General features: G+C 48.4%; 1 pseudogene; it reads right to left on the reverse strand.

Moving 5' to 3' along the window:
* Positions 1-4,604: 4,604 nt before the first annotated feature.
* On the reverse strand, positions 4,605-19,453 carry LOC110300877 (importin subunit alpha-8 pseudogene; annotated as a pseudogene).
* Between the last annotated feature and the right edge of the window lie 1,865 nt (positions 19,454-21,318).

The raw sequence follows: 21,318 nt of genomic DNA on the forward strand, positions 1-21,318 counted from the left end.
TGGCAATGATGCTCTGCCTCACCACACTGAGTCCACAAGCAATGGAGCTGAGTGGCCATGAATGAGGTCTCTGAAACTGTGAGCCAAAAGAAACCTTTCCTCTTTTTAAGCTGCTTATGTCAAGCATTTTGTCACAGCAGTGACACGGCTGTGTCGACAGAGTCTGGCTTGTACCCATACCTTGTTGGGCTTTGTCGCAAAGGACAAAGTTAGTCTCTCTACACTTAGCAGTCATGGTGGTATCTCATGAGTCCCAACAACTCAAGAAACTGAGGCAGGGAGCTCACTTGAGCCCCAGACTTAGAATTCAGTCTGGGCAGCACAGTCAGGCCACAGCTCTAGAAAAGATCATTCTGGTGGGTGTGTGGACTTATTTATATTATGGTCCCGCCCTCCCTGCCTGTTGTGCTGAGCTGTGTACTAAACCTAGGACTTCATGCATTCTGAGCTATAGTCCCACTCTGACAGATCTTCTTGAGTTCATAAACTCTAAGGTTCCTGCACCACTTTACCGGAGGGCCAATCCTGTCCTTTCCCCCAGTGTCCTCCCTACAGCCTGCCTGCTTTTTGTGCTAAGGGGCATAACATGGTCTTAAGTCTTATTTTTCTTTTGACCATGAACTTGGTCTGCTTTTAAGGTTAATTTAGACCCTTTAGCTTCTTGCCCTGTTGTGTGGGGAACACCCAGAGCACAACAGAATGCTCCCTGACTCTCTACATGGCTGGTATTTCCCACTCACTGTTTGCTTATTGCATGTGGACTCTGTCACCCCGTGGGGACCGCACCCACTCTGATTTGCTCCTTGAGTGACCCGCTCATTGCCTCTGTGCCTGGAATACCATCCATGGGAATGGAGGTGTCTGGCTCTGCTATTTCCATATCTAACCTAAGGAGGAAATGAGAGGCATAAACTGTTTTCTGATGTCTCACCAGCCTTGTAGTGCTGAGGTGATTTTGGTCTTTGTTGAGCAACAAACAAATTAGTTTTCATTTGGTGTAGTGCTGAGGTGATTTTGGTCTTTGTTGAGCAACAAACAAATTAGTTTTCATTTGGTGTAGTGCTGAGGTGATTTTGGTCTTTGTTGAGCAACAAACAAATTAGTTTTCATTTGGATAAGCCTCGTTTCTGATGCCTTTCATTCTGGCCTGGCCCCACTCCACGGCTCAGTTACTAAAGTGACTGTCACCAGTGAGGAGATGGGAGGAGCTGTAGACCAGGAGTTGTTTGCTAACTAGCCAGCCTGGTTTATGCAGACTCAGTGGACACAGCGGAGCATAATTGATTTCCTCAAATCTTCTCAAGTTGATTTTTCAGAATGTCTTTAATACAGGTTTGTCTGCCTGGCTAACCCATTTATCTACCCGTAAAGTTAAGAAAACACCTGGAGCTATCTTTAGGGTACCTCTCCACTGCCTTGAGCCCCCTCTCCTTGGGCACAGCCCTACTCAGAAGACCGCTCCAAACAAGGATAACTAATTCCCAGTGAGAGGTCTACACCTCCCTTCTCCTTCTACGAAATCACAGACGTTTCTCTTTGAAGTCCTTTCTAGCTTGAGGTGTTGTTTATTGGTTCCTGACAGGAACCTTCCAGTGTAGCTCACGATGGCTTCAAACCCACAATCCTCCTGCCTCAGCCTCTCAAGTGCTGACATTATAGGTCTGTAATACCACATCTGGTTCTAATTCAACGTCTCTAGAACCAAAGATGGTGGACTACAAGGGATGAAGTAATCTGTACCGATGTTCACTCCCTGTTGCTGGAGTTTTCAACCTCAATAAGCCCATATGATAAGAAAAAAGAAAACACAATCCAGTTATTATAATCATAATCTATAAGCCTAGACTGGGCAGATCTAACACTATACTAACTTATATCCTAGCTATAAGACCTTTTTCTACTTGCGGTTTCTCCTGGCCATGTGGTTCTGCTCCATCATGGTCCCCTCCTCTTTCTCTTCCTCCTCCTCCTCCTCCTCCTTCTCTTCCTCTTCCTCTTTAGTCCTCTCTCCTTCCCCTCTCCTCCTCTTCTCTCTCTCCCTGCCCCCATTCTTAAACCTCCAGTCCCACCTTTCCCTTCCATTGCCCAATCACAGGCTCTAGCCTTTATTTACCATTTAAAACAGGGAGAAGGTTCACATGAGATCCCCTGAGTATGTGATGGACAGATGGACTGCTCTTGAGGAGAGAGGAGCAACCCCTCTTAAGGAAGTAGAATTAACATCAGGAATACAAACAGCATCAGGACAACCCACAACAACTCCCCACAGTGAGACACTGGGGCTCCTCCTACAAATGAGGTGACCCACTCATAGGTCCCAGTGGTGGTCATGGCAGGACAGCAAGTGTGACTATTTCTTAACAGAGTCTCCCCTTCCTCAGCCTATGGTTATTTTTTCCTATGTTTCTCAAGAGCAGAAAGACCTTAACTTGGAGAAACAAAGACCTTTCTCTGGACTCTCCAGCACGTATGCCCACTGGCAGCCTCAACAACCATTGCTGGGACAGTGGGTTGGGTAAGGGGACACTGAATGAGGGAAAAAAATGTCTTGAAACAATTCAAATCACATACGGCAGATGTAAGCAGCTGTGTGAAAGACCTGAAGCAGGATTCCACTCACTCTTCCCTCTAGTCATGGGTGTGTGAAGAAACTCCTAGAAACCAAGAAAGTGGGCATCATGGTACCACAGCACAAGGTCAGCCGGAGGGTCTAGGTGACTCTGTGGTCAGAGATAGCTAAATCTATGTCCAGCCTCCCACCCTTTCTTTGGGTTCAAGCTACCAAGTTCGTAACTTATGGACCTGGCCCATCAGGAAGTGGCAGACCCAGTTCCTGCAGAAACCACTCCTGATCACGTGCTCTGTGGAATGGTAGGAGCCAGAATGTGTCTCTTCTGATCTCACTTCCGACAGGCTGCCCTTGTGAATGTGTATCTGTGGCCTCTTCCATTGTTGGGTGGGTTACTGGGTGAGTGACTGGCAGGAGAGGAGGGACTAGCACGGGGACATGCATCGCTGGAAACTTTACACTGACCCCTGTCTGTCACAGAGGGGTTTCCTGTTACACAGGCTGTTGTGGGCTGACTTTCCGCCTCTCCAGCTTGTCTTAGCTGCTTGCAGGCAGGTGTCCCGGGGAAGCAGAGTGAAGAGCTGTGACCTATGCCAGCAGAGAAGCACCCTGCAGTCTGGGACCTCCCTAAGGCTCCACAAAGTTTAAACCAAGCCACCGCATTCTCCCATTAAGTCCCTGTTAATTGAGAAGTGCTCCTGCATCAGGTCTAGGTGGCAGAGCTCCGACAGACTGAGTGCACAGAAGGACGTGGCTGATTGACAGGCCCTTTTATTCCTCAGTGCACTGTTCTCTCGGTTTTTTTTGTATGATGCGTTTTAAATGCCAACAGTGCCACTTTGCCCGTGGGTTTGTTTGCATAGCGCAAATTAACAGTCGAATCAGGTGCCCCTCCTGAATGGCACAGGAAGAGGTCACAGATGCCTTTGGGGGTTCACACAGTCAAACCAAGAGGATTATGGGGCAGATAGTTTTGGGGATTAATGGATATCTCTCTTTCCTGACACGTGTTTCCCACCTGAGCAAGATCACTGCACCAAATTAAAAGTGTGGCCTCTGTAGCCACCTCTCCTGCGCTAGGGGAGCCTAGGCTGGGCCCATCCCTGGAGGAGCAGCTGCTCTGTCCACTCTTGCTCTTATTGATGCTCCCCAACTCAGACTACAAGCTTCTAAGGAAAGCAGATGCTATGGCCATTGCTCCCTCACACTGAAAGGGCGGATTCACTGGGAAAGGAATGAGTGATACTGTTTTCATTATCATAGCTGCATATCAGCCCAGGATATATGCTTAAACTACACTCAATGTCTCTTGACTTCATGCTGAGCTAAGAGGTTGACTCATTCATTTGTTGATATGCTGATTGCTTGCTTGCTTGATTGATTTATATTGTATTTGTGTGAGTGTTTCACCTGCAGGCATAGCTGTGCACCGTGGTCATTCACAGTGTTCACAGAATCTAGACCAGGGCATCAGATCCCCTGAAACTGGAGTTTCAAAGCATCAAGAGTACCATGTGGGTGGTAGAGACTGAACCCTGAACTCAGGTCTACACCAGCAGCAGAGGCTCAATTCCCCAAATAAAGCAGACTAACAAAAAAGATTAGCAACAGCCACGAAAACAAAAAAACACAGTCCCTAGTCAGTTAGACTCCTCAGCTGGTAAATACTGTTAGCTGTGTATATTTGACCACTGCAGCCCAGCCCGTGCTTGGGTCCATGGTCCTGCTGCGGCTGGGGGAGGTATTAATGTTGGTGGCCTGTGTTACCACTGAAGGTCATGCCACTGTGTCTGGTCTGTGCTGCCCCCTGAAGCCATGTTGATGTAACTGGCCTGTGCTGCTGTAGAGGGCTATGGTGTTGTCCGTGGTTCTTGCTGTGGCAGAGGGCCCAGCTGATGTCCGAGATCTGTACTGCCACCAGAGACCGTGTGGATGTTCGTGGTCCGTGCTATCACCAGAAGTCGTGTGGAAGTCCAAGACTGATCGGTACTCCAGCTGAAATCCGGTGTGTGAGATGTCTTAGTTCTCTGCGTAGTCACACTCTTAGCCCAGGCCTGGGCAAACGGTCATCATCTTCCTCCTCACATAAATATTTCTCAGTGGCGTCCAGGACACCATTGCTGATGTAAGTGTTGTGGTGGTGCGGTAAGGACCAACTTCCTCTATCTGAAAACACAGCCTTTTCTTCTCCTGTAGATTGTCTAGCTGGAGGACATAAGAAATGGTGTCAAGATGGGCGTGGTGGGGCACGCCTTTAATCCCAGCATTTGGGAGGCAGAGCCAGGCGGATTTCTGAGTTCTAGGCCAGCCTGGTCTACAAAGTGAGTTCCAGGACAGCCAGGGCTATGCAGAGAAACCCTGTCTCAAAAAAACAAGGGAAAAAAAAAAAAAAAAGAAACGGTGTCAAGGATGACAATGACAACATCCGTGTCTGGAGCAGTGAGCAGACTCAGCATTGGCTCCGAGATTCCCGAGTGGGCAAGCAGAGTCAGCTGGCCCTGAGAGGCCCCAGTTGCCATGTTAGCCACGGTACACACAACCTCTTTCTGGACTTTTAATTCTGCATTCCTTAGTAGGTCTATCAAAACAGGCAGCAAGTTACACAAAATCGGCTGCTCGATGTGGTGTCTGGGCCCAGCGGCCACGTTGCTCACAGTCCGGGAAGCCAGCATGTAGATGGAGGACTTTGGGTGCTTCAGGACCTGGCCCAACATCTTCAACATGCCAGCATCAATGGCCATTTGGGTCTGTTCGTCTGTTCCAGCCACAATGCTGCCCATAGTGTGGAGACAAGGGGTCAAGACACTGAGTTCTGAGCTGGTCCTAGGCTCTACAAGCCCGGGTAGGATGCTGGTGGTCACCACATGATGGACGTACTCTTTGCCACCCTCAGTCAGATAGCACAGGGCCCAGCAGGTAACTGAGAGGATCTAATTATCACAGTGCAGCAGGGGCTGACAGAGAGTAGGTAGCATCTGCCTCACAGATCCTCACAAGGGTGTGGATTTTTGTTTCAGCATAAGCTGGACAAAGTCCATGTGATATTCCGAAGAAATGTGTGGGGAACAGTTCGTTCTTTCTTCTCTTTAGCACCTGCTCATCTTTCCTGGTCTTCTGAAGTTGTAGGCTGGAAGCAATCCTCTGTTGTTGCTGCAAAGACATTTCTTTGCCTCAGTACTTATATTTCTTCAGCCTCTCTGCGGGAACCTCTGAGGTAGATGTGTTAACTGGAGGAAAGACATCACCTTTAAAGCCTCACCCAGCGGGTTCCCAGCCCTGTTCACAACACTTCCTTAAGAGCAGATCCTGAGCCTTCCGGTCTGGGCAGGTGCCCTGAGCAGACCTTGGTTGTAAACTCTGCAGCCAGTCCAACAACACCCAGAGGAAGTGCCACTCTCAGGTGCTCTAACACGCCCGGGATCATAGGATCAGAACTGAAGAGGACACAACATCTGCCCCAACACCAGGGAGTAACTGGGACCAGTGGGACCCAGGCATGCAGGAGCTCCACCAGACCAGTGGCATGGGTTCCTTCCGATCTGGGCTGGTGCCCTGAGCTGCAAAGGCTCTTAACCATTGAGCATCTCTGCAGCTGTAGTTTTTGTTTTTGTTTTGTTATGCTCGCTTTTTAGTTTGTCTGGTTTTAGTTTGTTGAGACAAAGTTTCACTGGGAGCCCAAGGTGGTTTTGAATGTCAAATCCCCCTGCCTCAGCTTTCTGTGTACTAGGAACTGAAGAGAAGACTCACATACCCAGCTGGCCTGTGTTAGTTAAGAGGTGGGATTCGCACACCTTTAATCCCAGCACTCAGGAGGCAGAGGCAGGCAGATTTCTGAGTTTGAGGCCAGCCTGGTCTACAAAGTAAGTTCCAGGACAGCCAGGGTTATACAGAGAAACCCTGCCTCGAAAAACCAAAAAAAAAAAAAAAAAAAAAAAAAGAGGTGGGATTCTTCCATCTCCTGACTCACACTTGGCTGGGTTCACACATTCACATTACTGATGGAGCTCCTATAGACAGGTGCCTTTTGCCATCTTAGATACCAGCAGAGTCCCTGTGCAGAATTAACAGGGGTATTAAGACCTAGCTGTTGGGACCCGCTTATACCCACAGGGAGGTTGTGACAATCTTGACTGTCACATTTTGTGCTTTTTATAGAATCAGTCTTGATGCTAAGTGGGGCTCAGTCTTAGTTACTTTTGTTTTTGAGTCCATAGTGGCAGAGCAAAGGCATGGTATAAGAACAGCTTGAGGGGTTATGTCTTGATCTGCAGGGGGAGAGGGGAAAGAGGGAGGGATGGTGGAGAGAGGGGGAGGGGGAGGATGAGGGAGAGGGAGAGGGAGAGGGAGAGGGAGAGGGAGAGAGAGAGAGAATATGAATCACTGGGACTGGGGTGGCTCAAGTTCAAGTCTTTTGAAATCTCAAAGTCCACCCCCCAGTAACATACCTCCTCCAACAAGGCCACCCCCCTTAATCCTTCTCAAACAGTTCCACCAGCTGGGGATCAAAAATTCAAGCATATGAGCCTTATATGGGGAAAACTTGTGGTAGGTCAAGAGACACTTTTCTACTGTGTTCTAGGGTTTCTGTAACCTTGGCTTCTTGGCGGCAGTGGGTGGGGCAGCGCTGAGCAGGGGACAGCAATGAGCCAGGACCATGGTGAGCAAGGCAGGGCTGGGTGGAGTCTGCTAGGATCCCCCGGGACCCAGTAATGTTTAGCCCTACAGTAATGAGGGTTTCTACTCCTGTGCAGCCCTAGACAAGAGACTAGTGTTACTGCTCTTGGTACTCTGCCACAGTGCCTGCCGCTGCCACTGCTGATGTGTCACCTCCACTCTACCTCTCTGCTGTGATCTTGTCGCTGTCATTCCCTCTCCACTGTCACTCTAAGGCTGCTCTTACCAGCCCCATCTCTGCCCTTTCAAGGCCACCAGCAATTCCTGTAGGGTCTACCACTACTGCCGTGTTTGCTCACTACTCCTGTGGCCACTAGCCAGTCTCCAATGTAGCTCCAGTACTCCTGCGCCTGTCAAAGCTGTCAGTCCCCTAGCTCTGCTGCCTCTGCAGCCCCCAGCCAGATGATCTGCCCCCACTGCTGCTGACATTCGGGTATCAGCCCTCCAGCAGATGATCTGTCCTTTCTGCCGCTGACATTCGGATATCTGCACCAACACCTCTGCTTCCCTCCGTCTACCAGTTCAGGCCAGCCTACTACAGATAGCTCTCAAGAGAGGCCAGAAAAGAACACCTGAGAGGATCGTTTTATTGGGTTTAATGTCACACCCCCAGGGACAGCACAGGAGGGTGTTTCCTGGACGGCCCATGAAGTGAGCTGTGACAGACAATCAACTTATTTTGCCAGAAGATTAGAACCAATCACCAGTAGGCCTTTGTGCAAATGAAGGATTGTGTTTACACTGGTCATGGCAAAAGTCACTGCTGTCCCTCCGGTAGTCCACTGGAAAGTATTTCCCCTTTGCCTGGTATGAGAACGACTTCAGGGGAATTTCAATCTTCCTGTCATAGGACTATGGCTGCGATTGCCATACTGCTTCCTCAAGACATCTGTGGAATGGATGTTCAGAACAGCTGGTGCTATAATGTTAGTCTGGCTGTCTGCTTGATTCGCTTTTCTTCATTCTAGGCAGCCAGGGTTCCAGGATAGTCTGTATAGCTGTCAATTAGGGAATCAAATCACCCCCATGTCCCACCATAGTTGCTCATTTACAAGAAAGTAAACCTCAAAAGGCATACTTACAAGAAGAACTTTAACATTAATCGTGAAACCTGTGTCTAACAGCACCAGAGGTAGATCTCCCAGCAGTTTGAATAAGAAATGTCCCTTCATGAGCCGGGCGTGGTAGCGCACGCCTTTAATCCCAGCACTCAGGAGGCAGAGGCAGGCATATTTCTAAGTTCGAGGCCAGCCTGGTCTACAAAGTGAGTTCCAGGACAGCCAGGGCTATACAGAGAAACCCTGTCTCGAAAAACCACCACCACCACCAACAACAAAAGAAATGTCCCTTATACGTTTATGTGTTGGACATTTGTTGCTCAGCAGGTGGCGTTGTTTGGCAAAGCTGTTGGAATCTTGAAGGGGTGGGGCTCACTGGAAGAAGTAGCCCACTGGAGGCGGGCTCTGAGGCTTTCTAGCCCCGCCCCATTCCCATTCACTCTCTGCCTCCTGATTCTGCTACTGTGCTTTCCCTCACAAGTCAGGCCCCCTAGGGACTGTCAACTGAACTAAATCTTTTCTCTCTTGAGTTGCTTCTGTCAGGGTATTTTACCACAGCAACGTGGGAGTAACTAAGGCACTCCTCCTCTGTCTAAAGATGCGAAGAACTAAGTCTGCTGAAAGCCACATTCAGAGTTAACATTCTATCAACTTAGTGTTTGGGAATCTCTTGACCCTACGGCCTCTGCCAGAGTCTGGAACTTCAGCTCAAAGGCTCTCTCACGCTACCGATGGCCCCAGAGGACAAGGGTTCAAGTTAAAAATCCTCAGCTTAAATGCCAGCTTGGCCACCCGATGCTCCACCGTCTCAGCAGAACTTGGCTACCCCATGCTCCACTGTCTCATTGCCTGTTCTTCACGTCACCAGCTCAGCCTAGCATACTGCTGATGGCTAGAAAGAGAAGACAGTACAGGGCCTGGGGAGATGGCTCCCCAGTGAAGATCACTTGCTGCTCTTCCAGGGGACCTGGGTTCAATTCTCAGCCCCTGTTCTGTAACTCTAGTTCCTGGAGATCTGCCGCCCTCTTCTGGCCTCCGCTGATACTGCATGCATGTTGTACAGAGTCTAACAAGCAGGCAAAAATACACATGAAATAAAAATAAAGGAATACTTCTAAAAAAGAAAGCAGTATGAAAACAAACACCTTCTGAAGAGATCATACAATGGGTTTTGAATTTTAATCTATTCTATGGTGTCTTCGTTTGCTTTTCTCTTGTGATCAAAACACTGACCAAAACCAGCTTAGGGGAGGAAAAGGTGTTTATTTTAACTTACACTTCTGTGTCACAGCCCATCCTCCAGGAAAGCCAAGGCAGAAATGGAAGCAGAAAACATGAAGGGACACTGCTTACTGGCTTGCCCAACTAGCTTTCTTATACTGCTCAGGCCCAGCTACCCACAATGCTCTGGGGCCTCTCACACCAGTTGTCAAGGGAGAAAATACTCGCAGACACACTCAGGGGCCGATTTGATAAAGGTGATTCTTCAATGAGGTTCTAACTCTTCTCGGGTTTATGTAAAGTTGATGGTAGCTAACTATAACACAAGGCTAGCGATGTATAACCAGGTCTTCTCTCTCGCATCTGGGTGGTGGCAGCTGCAAGCTGTGTCTCCTACATAGCTTCAGCGTCACGAGGAGCAGCAGAGACTGCAGTGGACTTTGTTGCTCAGCTGGGACGTTCAGTAAGTTATGTGTAAGGAATTCATTATAGATGTCTCCTTCCAACTTACAGTGGGTTGACTTTGTATTAGGTAGCCTGTTGTTGTAATGACCAAATGTCTGATGTTAACAACTTAAGAGTTATTTCAGCTCATGAGCTCAGAAGTTTCAGTCCACGGTTGCTTGCTCTGCTGTTATGGGCTGTGGTGACACAGAGCGTGGTGATAGCAGTTCCTGGAGGATGGGTCAGAGCGGGTCTGCTCGCTTCACAACAACCAGAAACCACAGAGGTAAAAAGAAAGTACTGTACCGGGGATGTGCCTAGTGACCTACTTCTTCCAGTTGGTAAAGAACTCATCAGTGAATTGCTCCATAGTGAATTTAGCATCCCTACAAGCCAATCACCTTTCAATAGTGCCTATGTCCAGTTGGGGACCAAGGCTTCAACTCCTAAAGCTATATCCAAGTACTACAATCCCCACCATAACTCAAGTATGACAGTCCTTCAGTCCTTAAACCAGTGGGGGTGGGGTAGGAGGGGGTAGAAAGGACAACTGATTGGTCAGTTCTTGTTCATGTAGATCTAGGTAGAGAGCGAGCGAGGGGGATGGAGTTCAAGAGCAAGCTAGGAAGTAGGCATGGTGGCACTTGCCTATAATCGAGTGCTCGGGGAGCTGGAGGCAGGAAGACTGAAATACAAGGCCATCCTCAACTACATAGTGAGTTTTAGGCCAGCCTGAGCTACATGGCACCCTGTCTCAAACAAACAGGGCTTGAGAGATGGGTCAGCCGTTGAGAGCACTGACTATTCTCATAGAGGACCTGGGTTCAATTTCCAGCACCCACAAGGCGACTCACAACTGTCTAAACTCCAGTTCTGGGGGTATCTGGCGCCCTCTTCTGGCCTCCAGGAGCACAGCACGCATGCATATGGTAGACAGACTTATATGCAGGCAAAACACCCATGTACATAAAATCAATCAAGACAACAAGCAGCAAACTCGGGAGCACCAGGGAGCCGAAGAGGTGTGATCTGGAGGAGGAGGAAGAGGAACAGATGAGCAGGGAAATGAAAAATGATTGCACTTCCGCTTCCTCTGAATGTCAGCTGCCTCCTTCCCTGAGCCTAACTTTTCCTGTCTCACTCAGATGGGTCCCAGCACCTGAGATGATAAATAGTACGTGTCTCAGCTACGGCCATTGGTGGTGCTGTAGCCACTAAGCCCATGACCATTATGGGTCCTCCTGGTTATACAGCTATCTGACTCTTGAGTCTGGTCGGAGTTAGCTACACAAAGCCAACTTGGACACTGCAGGCCATTAGCATTGTCCTCATTCTGAGACCCTCCAACGTTGGCTGCTCTACACCATGTGTGTAGAGTGTGGGGAAACCATCTGCATTTTAAATGGGCTTTTCCAAGCGAAAAGATTACTGTGGTAGTTTGAATAGGTGTGACCCCCATAAACTCTTGTCTTTGAATGACTGGCTCATTGGGGTGTGGCACTATTAGGAGGCGTGGCCTTGTTAGAGGAAGTGTGTCACTGTGTAGGTGGGCTTTGAGGTAATATATATGCTCAAGCTCTGCCCAGTATGAGACACAATGGTCGTCTCCTTAGCTGTACTTTGGATAGAGATGTAGAACTTTCAGCTCCTCTAGCACCATGTCTGCCTGCATGAGGCTGTGCATCACCACGATGATAATGGACTGAATCTCTGAAATTGTAAGCCAGTCCTGAATAATGTTTGCTTTTATGAGAGTTGCATTGGTCATGGTGTCTCTTTAGAGCGATAAAACTCTAAGATAGCTACCCAGTGGGTACCCTTCTTCCTATAGGAAGCAGATGATAAGGCCGGTCCTCTGTAGAGACTGAGTGAGTTCCTGAGTGAGTGTGTGGTTTTAACAGACCTATGGGATTGGTGAGACTTTAGAGGCATGGCCTAGCCTCTAGTCTGAATGTCGATGCTGGTGCAATGTGCAGGAAATGCTCATCAAAGCTTTCTCCCTGGAATGTTTACAGCCTGAAAACTGCTCTCCTACAGAGACTGCACCTACTGAGATCACCTAACTATGCCTACTTGTTCAGCTGTATAGACTAATCATGCTTCTGGGGTGCTGCAGCCTCTCCATCAGAGGCTTGTCTCTGTCTCTATGTCTGTCTGGCCTTCATTCTCTCGCTGCCCCAGTTAGGTCAATCCCTGGAACCACACAAGGGTGCGGTGGTCCGCCGCTGCCAAGGAAACCATCGTTTCTGATCTTCCAAAGGTAGCCATCAGCGGTCAAGCATTCACAGGGTGTGTGGCTGTCTTAGTTACGATTGCTATGGCTGTGATGAGACACCATGACCAAAGTAACTTGGGAGGAAAGGGGTTATTTGGCTTACTTTCCCACTTCACTGTTTATCACTGAAGGAACTCAGGACAGGATCTCACACAGTGCAGGAATTTGGAGGCAGGAGCTGATACAAAGGCCATGGAGGGGTGCTGCCTACTGGTTTGCTCGCTCTGGCTTGCTTAGACTGCTTCCTTGTAGAACTCAGGACAACCAGCCTGAGGATGGCACCAACCACAATGGACTGGGACCTTCCCCATCGATCACTAATTAAGAAAATGCTGTACAGGTTTGCATCCAGCCCCATCTTATGGAAGCCTTTTCCTAACTGAGGTTCCCTCCCCTCAGGTGACTTTACCTTGCGTCAAGTTGACACAAGACTATCTCACACAATGACTTTACTGACTTCCTGTCTCATGGGTGTCTTTCTGTAAGAAAATCCTGTCGTCACTTGTATGTTCAGGTCTTTTCTTCTGACAAGGACATCTATCAATATGGACTAGGCCTGCCCATTTGACCCCGCCCCTATGTAACCGTAACTGCCCGCGTAAAGACCTTGTCTCCAGACATAGTCTCATCTGAGGAACCAGGGGCTAGGCCTCAATATGAGTTTTGAGGGCTGGGTCAGAGTTCCACTAAAAATGTGCGCCTTGCTCCATGGTTGTTATGTATCCCTCGAATGAGTCTTAGAACTAGGCAAGCCCAACACGAGGAGGCTGAGGCAGGAGGATTACAAGTTACAGGCCAGTCTGAGCTGTAATTGAGACCCTGTCTCAGAAAACCAAACCGATAAAAGCAAAAGCGGGACTGAAGACGGATCCCCATCACTGCTTCCGGAAGCAGCTCTTCTCCGTAAGGTTACGACAGAGACCAATGCTACAGATAGACCAGCAGGAAGGAATGAACAGTGGGAACTGTCTGACACGAGGGGGACCTCTGCCTTCTTTGGTTTTATTTTATGTATTTGTGGTTAGGAAAGATAAACTTATTTTGTTGTGCTCTAGAGTGATAAACACGGCGAAGCAAAATAAAGCCAGCCCTAGAGAGTGGGAGCAGGGTGGCTCTCCTCAAAGGGTCAGGGAGTCCAAACTGTGTGCACTCCAGGACAGAGAGGACAGCTCCTATGTGGGCCCCGGAATAGGAATGTGCCTAGCATGCAACAGGGAGAGCAGAGGCTGCGGGCTGGAGGGAAGATGTGCTAGAGGCTGTGCTGAGAGGGACTGAGGGACAGGTGGCAGGTGATATGAGATTTCCTGGACCTTGTATATAGGTCAATGGTCAGCTTGTGACAGGAAACCACTGGTGGGTGCACAGATGATCACATAATATAGTTAAGGTGCACAGATCATTCCGCCTGCCTCGATGAGAACTAAGAAAAGCTGGGTGGGTTTGGCTGGAGCCCAGAGAGAAGGCAGACAGCCCCCAACCCAGAGATCAGATGGCTTGGTGACAAGTCAGTGATTGGGGACTTTTCCTGAGTTGACTCTTGTTCCTCCTGGGATCCATTTTTGTCCGGCCTTGTACTTTGGCATTTCTGGTCAGGAAACGAGAACCACATACCATCTCACCAGCCCACACTTACGGAAGGGCGAGGCCCGGCATCCTTGGCGCAGGGTTAAATGACTATGACCCCGAAGGAAGGTTGCAAGCTAATTGGGGCCTTGCGCCACACCCTGCCTTGTGATTTATGGTAGAAAGCCCCAGTAACTCTGGCACCCGTCCTGAAGTAGACGGATACTGAGGGTAGAGGAGGGTCTGGGGGTGAGGACTTTTCTCAGGCCCTTGTGGCAGCTGAGCTGTGCCAGCTGTCCATGATCTGGGATTATCAGCCCCATTTAGCCTGTGATTAAAGCAACGGTTTGGCCTAGAAGCTGGGTCACGTGATCTATATCCCTGTTCCCTGGTAGTCGGCGCCACCGTGCCAGCTTAGGAGCCTCCCTTTCACTGTGGTAGACTGGTCCAAGGCCAGCCTCGCCCTAGGTGATATTAACACACTCCCCCGACGTTCAGTGTGGGATCCAGAGAAGTTGGTAGCCAGCCTCTCCTTCCAGCTCTGCCCACCCACATCTCTCCAGGGCAAAATCCCTGCTCTGCCGTGGGCACTGTGGAATCCCTAGTTAGCTCTGCTCCATCCCTTTGATTTAGGACTTGGAGCCTCAGTGTGTGTTGACAAGTGAACCCTGTTGTCATTTGCATCTAAGGGAACGAACATTGCTAGTTGTTTGGGTGATTAAAGAAAAAAAAATGGAGTCGGGAGAGTTGTGTTGGAGGGAGCTAAAAAGTCCAGGCCTTCCAGAAGCAGGTGTGGGGAGTGAGTTTTGAGGTGGGAATGACAGGCTGCTTAGCGTGGCGTAGGTGACAGGTTTAATAAAGGATTTCCCTTGAATTCACCTCGCACCTCTGTTATTTGAGCAAGCACCCCACTGAAGTGCTGCCCTGCTTAAAACGTTTAAACACCTTGATTAACTAAAACTGAAAGTGTCTGTAAATGAATTTTCAGGAACTCAAGTGTTATTTATATATTAATATATTTTTAAAAATAACCCAGGCTATTTTTAAAAGCATGTTTTATTTTGTTTTGTTTGTTTGAGACAGGCTCTTACCCCATAGCTCAGGGTTACTTTCAGACCATTTCTTCTTCCTCCGCCCCCTATCCCCCAAGTGCTAAGCCTGCAGGTGTCCGCCACCATCTTTCTTTTTTTTTTTTTTTTCGAGACAGGGTTTCTCTGTATAGCTCTGGCTGTCCTGGAACTCACTTTGTAGACCAGGCTGGCCTCGAACTCAGAAATCCGCCTGCCTCTGCCTCCCGAGTGCTGGGATTAAAGGCGTGCGCCACCACGCCCGGCTGCCACCATCTTTCATACATAGATTTGTCTTAAGATTTTCCACGAGAAATTCCTGGGTACATTAATTTTCCGCTTTGCTGCTTGCATTCTTCAAGATAACCACCAGAGGGCATTCGACTATTCAGGAGGAGAGGCTGCTCTCTGGCTGTAGAAATTCATCTCCTGCTTTTGCAGAACCCAGTTAGACAGGTAGGGGAAGCATTACCTGTTACATATCAGTTGGAGGGGGAGGTGCTGTGTAAACAGCTGCAGCTATCACTGGGAAAACACCAATTATAGTCCGATGAGCTCATCAAACTGCACCCTTCTTTCCCTAGTTTAGTGTAGAGCAAAGAATCAGCCTAGCATTCATTAAAAGCATGTCAAGACGTCTCCATTTCCGTTCCCTGGACACCCTAGTGAGCATCCCATCAGAGAGAGAAACAGCATTGTGCATTCTTTTAAAAGTTCACAGTGTGCCAATGATCAAGGACCACAGAGATCAGCTCAGGGTACATAGCAAGTGTTTGAGGGCAGAATGAGTGACCCCTGCCCCTCCTGTCCTGCTGTTTCCTGTTCACAGACATGAGCAGGGCAACTGGATGCCACTTGACTGGCATAGAGTATCTAGCAGTTGCTGTGGGAAGCCAGTCTAGGCTCACTGATATTTGCAAGAACAAACTTATTAGAAGCAAGTCAGCCGTTATTCAGATAGAAATGACCACCATTCTCAGTGGGATGCTTCAGATGTACTAACATGCACAGGGCTGGGTGGTCAAGGACTTGTGTTAGCAGAGTATACCCAAGAGGCAGATCTGTTCAAATGATGTATCCAAGACAGATAAAGGGAGGGGTTTGTTCTACAGTAAAGAGGTAGAGTAAACAGCTAATGTAATGACTGAATCATGGCTGGATCCCGATGTGGAAAACCAGAATAGCCCAAGCCTATTTAGGATGAAAAACAGAACACCACACAGCAAGTCAGCTCTTGAGAGTAGGAGTTTGGGCTGGGAAGTAGGTCAGTGGATGAAGTGCAGGTGCAGAGGCATGAGATCTACATGAGGGCCAGAGTTCAATCCCTAGCATCCACAAGAAGGCAGGGCACCCTGGCGTGTGCCCATGGTCCCAGCTCTGGGAAAGTGGGAACAGGAGAAGCCCCATGGCTTGCTGATGACCAGTGTCAGCCTAATCAGCAAGCACCAGGTCCCAGTGCAAGGCCTTGTCTCAGAAACAACGTGGACAACTCTCGAGGAGTCATACCAGAGGCTGACCTCTGGCCTCCACTGACCGCACACATGCGAGTACCCATGCATACACAGGAATCGAATTTTTCTCTCTCACAGTTGGAGGCTAAGAACGGTGAGATAGATGGGCCAGTGCAGGTCCTGTGTTGTGCAGGGGTGGCTTGCTCGTTTGGATCCAGCTGCCTTTTCTTTGTGTCTTCACGGAGTCAAATGGATTGATTTGATGGGGGACATTCCAAGACAGCAAAGCACTCAAGCCTCGGCACAGGGCATAGTTATTGTTCACTCCTCTTAGCCTGATTTCCAGAGAGAGATGAAGAGGAAGATGGGAGGGAGGGAAAGAGAAAGGAGGGAGGGGGGGGAAGCAGGGAAGGAAGAGGAGGCGGGGAGGAATCCAGAAGGTACAGGGTGTAGAAGGCAAGCAGTTTGACCAGGAAAGGTGTGTAGACAGGGCAAGCACAAACAAAGCAGCTGTAATTGTTAAAAAAAAAAGATTGGCACAGTGAAAGAGAAACTAAGTTCCAGGTCCTGGGATAGAAAAGTTATTTGAAGAGCAAGACCCATCCATTGAAGACTCTGGGTGGTAAAACACACAAATTCGTTTGAAAGGAGATTGCGTTCACAGAGTGCCTGAGAAGACAGGCTGCAGGGTTTGCTGCTTTAACGGGGCTGCCTAGAGAAAAGTTTGTCCAGTCTAGCCACAAAAATGCTCAGAGGCCACTGTAATCCAGACACAAGTGAACCAGGTGATACCTCGAGCCGGCAGCAGATTGGGGGCCCACAGTGCTCCTTTGCAGGAGTCACAGGGTCCTAGAGGCTGGGCTCCAAGGTTCTAGACAGCTGCTGAGAACAGTGGAGTCAGCGTGGGTGCGTGGAGCTCCTGAGTGGGCCATGCCTGAAACTGAAGTCATCTAGATTGCCGTGGAGACCCCAGGACACTGGAGATCCAGGAATGTAGGACACCTGGCAAGGAACATTGACTGGACAGCTCAAGAGAGAAGCAATGTGTGCTGCAGGGGGCAGAGTTGGAGAGACAGGGCTACCAAAGACATTCAAGCCCAAATAGTCCCACCATGAGACTCAGATGCCAACTCTTGATATGAAGTTGTAGGGTGTAACGCCTGCCCTGCTCGCTGTTGGTTTTGTTTTGTTTTGTTTTTCCTACTTGTTTCTTTGTTCGGCTATTCTATACCACCACCTATTTGGAAGCGCAGTGTTACCCTTCACTATTATCTATTGAAAATATGTGACTTGTTTCTTCTATTTGTTGATTTATTTATATTTAGAGGGGCTCACAGTTAAAAAGTTACCCGAAGTCTCAGAAGACAGTGGACTTTGGGGCACTGTTTGAAGTTGGTTGGGAAGCACTTTTGCATTATGAGATGGCCAGGCCCTAAGGGGACCAGAGGTGGAACGTTACGCTTGGGTATAGATTGTCCCTGAGTGGCTCATGTGTTTGAACACCAGGCCCTCAGCTGGTGGGTCTAGAGGAGGAGGTGGGCCCTGGGGAGATTGGCACTAACGGTTATGGCCAAGCTCTATTTGCCCCAAGCTGTTCCCCGACCCACCAAGGTATGAGCAGGCGACCTCACACTTCTGCCTCTGTGGGCAAAGGGAAGCTCTGTTTCCACGCCTTCCGTACCATGACAGACGGTGTCCCCCTCAAACTGTAAGCCAAGCTGAGCCCTTCTTCCCTTGAGTGGTTTCTTTCAGGTAATGAGAAAAGCAGTAAATACAGGCACTTAGCTCATCTGTGGTAGCTTCACCTCCGTGACTCACCCGCCTCCCTAAGTTACCGTTCCTATACCATTATATTGGTTATTACTTTTTATTGATTCTTTGTGACTTCACATCATGCACCCTGATCTCACTCATCTTCCCATCCCTTCGTACCTGCCCTCTGTCCTTGCAACCTCTCCCTCCAAAAGAAAAAAAGAATCTCATTGCAGAAGCGATAGTGTGTCACGGTATACCCTTTATCCTCTCTTCTTTGCTTCTACATGTTTATTACAATGACTCACTCATTGGTCTGATCCGACGAGGCCTCTGGCTTCTGCTACACTATCAGTACTGGATCCTCACCAGGACTCTTCTAGGATATCCTGTTGTTGCCCTGTGTCATGGAGATACTGCAGCGTTGGATCTGTAGGGTGGTCTCCTTCACGTGTCTCAGCAGTTTATTGATAGAGCATTTACAAATGTTGGACTGAACCAACTCAAAGCCCTGGATCTGTGCCTGGATGGTAGCCAGCTCTCCTGTACCCACACCACTAGGGCGAGCTCTCCAGCATTGCTCCAGCTGGCTCACCCAATGCCATAGCAGCAAGGGACAGAGGCCTATGTGGCACCAGGCTGGGGGCTATCTCTGGCTTGTGCCCCTCCTGGGCCAAGTGGCCAGTGATCAAAATTTTTATGTATGAATTTTGGTGAGAGATATAAATGATAATTCTCCACTGGTGAAATGAGTAATTCAAGGCAGATTAGATTTTATTAAAAGCAGGTTTATTTGGGAAGCTGCTTGTGGGTAAATTCACTAGCCCCAAGGACTTAGGTCAGGGGAGTCGCAATGAGAAGGGAGAGAGAGGGGAGGGGAAGAGAAAGAGAGCTCACAGAGAGAGCGAGAGAGAAAAGAAGGAGAAGAAGAGAGAGGAGACCAAAATGTCTGGTTTATATAGGGAGGAGCCTCTGAGGGAAGGGCAGTCCAATATCTATAAGAACTAATTCCTTGGCGTCTGCTATTCAACAGTGTAGGAGTTTTGTCAGATGTTGTCAAGTGTGACTGTGGGACATGCACTTGACTAAAATGTTGGGCTAAGAGAAGGTGACATCATTTCCACTAGTGGGTGACTTTCAAAATCAAGGTGATGACCCTATTGCAAGAAATAGAAGTGTCTGGACTATGCTGGGACTAGACCTTCCCATATAGGCCATTTATCCACGAGCAAATGTTCCTTCTCTTCTTTCCTTTCGTATCCCCATTCATTTGTCTGTTTGTCTGGAGACAGGGTCTTACTCTGGCCCAGGCTGGCCTTGACGAGCAAAGATTCTCCTAGGTCAGCCGCACAAGAGCAGGGGGCGCAGGTGCGAGCCATCGGGCCCAACTTATTTCTCACTGTGGTGATCGAGTTATATGGATACTGAACATTTAATGTTTTAAAAGCTCTAAACCATGGATGGAGGTGGTTTCCACAAAATAAAGTTAATCAGCAGATTGCTCAGCCTGTGAGAGAGAGGGAGGTTATTGGCAAGCATTATGTCATTTCAAGATGCTGTTTGATTACAAAATGAAATTGGTTTCTCTTCCAGCCTGGATGAGCATCATTGTATGTGGGTTGCTCTCCTTTAAGCCATAAATAATCAATGCTCATAAGCTATTCTTTTTGTTTGTGAAATGCTGCTATCTTTTAAAAAATTGTGTGTGTGTGTGTGCGCGTGTGTACATGTGCCCATTCAGCAACCCATCTACTCACTCAAAGGCGCGCGGGGGGGGGGGGATGCAGAATGATTGTGATGACATAGAAAGGACCTTCATCGTGTCATCTTCCCAAAGCAGTGCTTCTCACGCATCTATGGTTTCTGATGTATCTGAGGATTGTAGCTGTCAGCTTCTGAATTGCTATAGAAAAAATACCCGGCATAAAATGACCAAAGGGAGGAAGGATTCAGTCTCTCGTGGTGTGGTAGTTTGAATGAGAATGCTCCCTCCATCCCTAAATAGGCTCATAGGATTGACTGCTCCATTCCTTGTTAGTGGAACTGTTTGGGCTTGATCCCCAGTTAGTGGAACTATTTGGTAAGGATCAGGAGGTGTGACCTTGGAAGAGGTGTGTCACTGGAGGGGTGGACTTTAAGATTTTTAAAAGCCTGTGCCAGGCCCAGGCTCACTCTCTCTGCCTGCCACTTATGAGTCAGACGTGAGCCCTCAGCTTCTGCTCCTGTGCAGTGCCTGTTGCCAGCCACAGTGCTTCCTGCCATGATGGCCATGGACTAACCCTTTGAAACTGTGAGCAATTCTGCAATTAAGTGCTTTGTTTTATAAGTTGCGGTGGTTGCAGTGTTTTGTCAGAGCAATAAAACAGTAGCTAAGACACACGATGAGGAGGGCCTAAGGGAACAGAGCTTTCTACCTCGTTACCCAGGAAGCAGGGATGAGTCCTGACAGAAAGGGTCAGGGCAAGCTCTAAACCTCAAAACGCACCCCCAGCAAGGTACCTCCTCCAGCCAGGCCACACCTCCTAGAATCTCGTTGGTATTGAAATGTTTACATTTTCATTTATTGTGTGTGTGTGTGTGTATGCGTGTGCCCAAGCATTCATGCAGAAACACGTATCATTCCACACATGTGACAGTCAGAAGACGACTCACAAGAGCCAGTTCTCTCTCTTCTACTATGTGGATTCTGGGGATCAGGCTTGGCAGCAAGCACCCTTAGCCACTGAGCCATCTCCCCAACTCGAATTTTAGGTATGTCTCAATCCAACCAACTTGTTAGTCAAAATTTATTATCACAATTATTAACAATAGACTCACTGCTTCTTTAATATCATCCCTTAAATCAATTCAATTAAGGGGGAAAAAAACCACAACTAAATGCCTACTTTGATCTTACTATCAGTAAAGTCTTTGATGTGTTAATTCTGCTTTGTAAGATGTTAACTAGTTGTCTGATGTGTACTAAACAATATGTGCAACCAGCAATACAGATAGGGGGCTCCACCCTTCAGGAAGGGCTTGAGGCAAATGACCCCATGTAGAAAACAGGTTCGTCCTTCCCTCCTCCTTCCTGTTAGGATTTTTGGTAGTAGATGAAAGACTAAAATTGTACAATGACTATCTGGGGACCAAAGGAAGAACTTGAGTGATTGTTTATCTGATGGCTGAGAGTTCTGACAGGGATCAGACATCTGTGAAGTTCTCTCGACAAAAAAAGAACCTTTAAAGCAATTTTCATATCACA

The sequence above is a fragment of the Mus caroli genome, unplaced genomic scaffold (genome assembly GCF_978045245.1).
Source record: "Mus caroli unplaced genomic scaffold, Mus_caroli_1 scaffold_10, whole genome shotgun sequence".
NCBI lineage: Eukaryota > Metazoa > Chordata > Mammalia > Rodentia > Muridae > Mus > Mus caroli.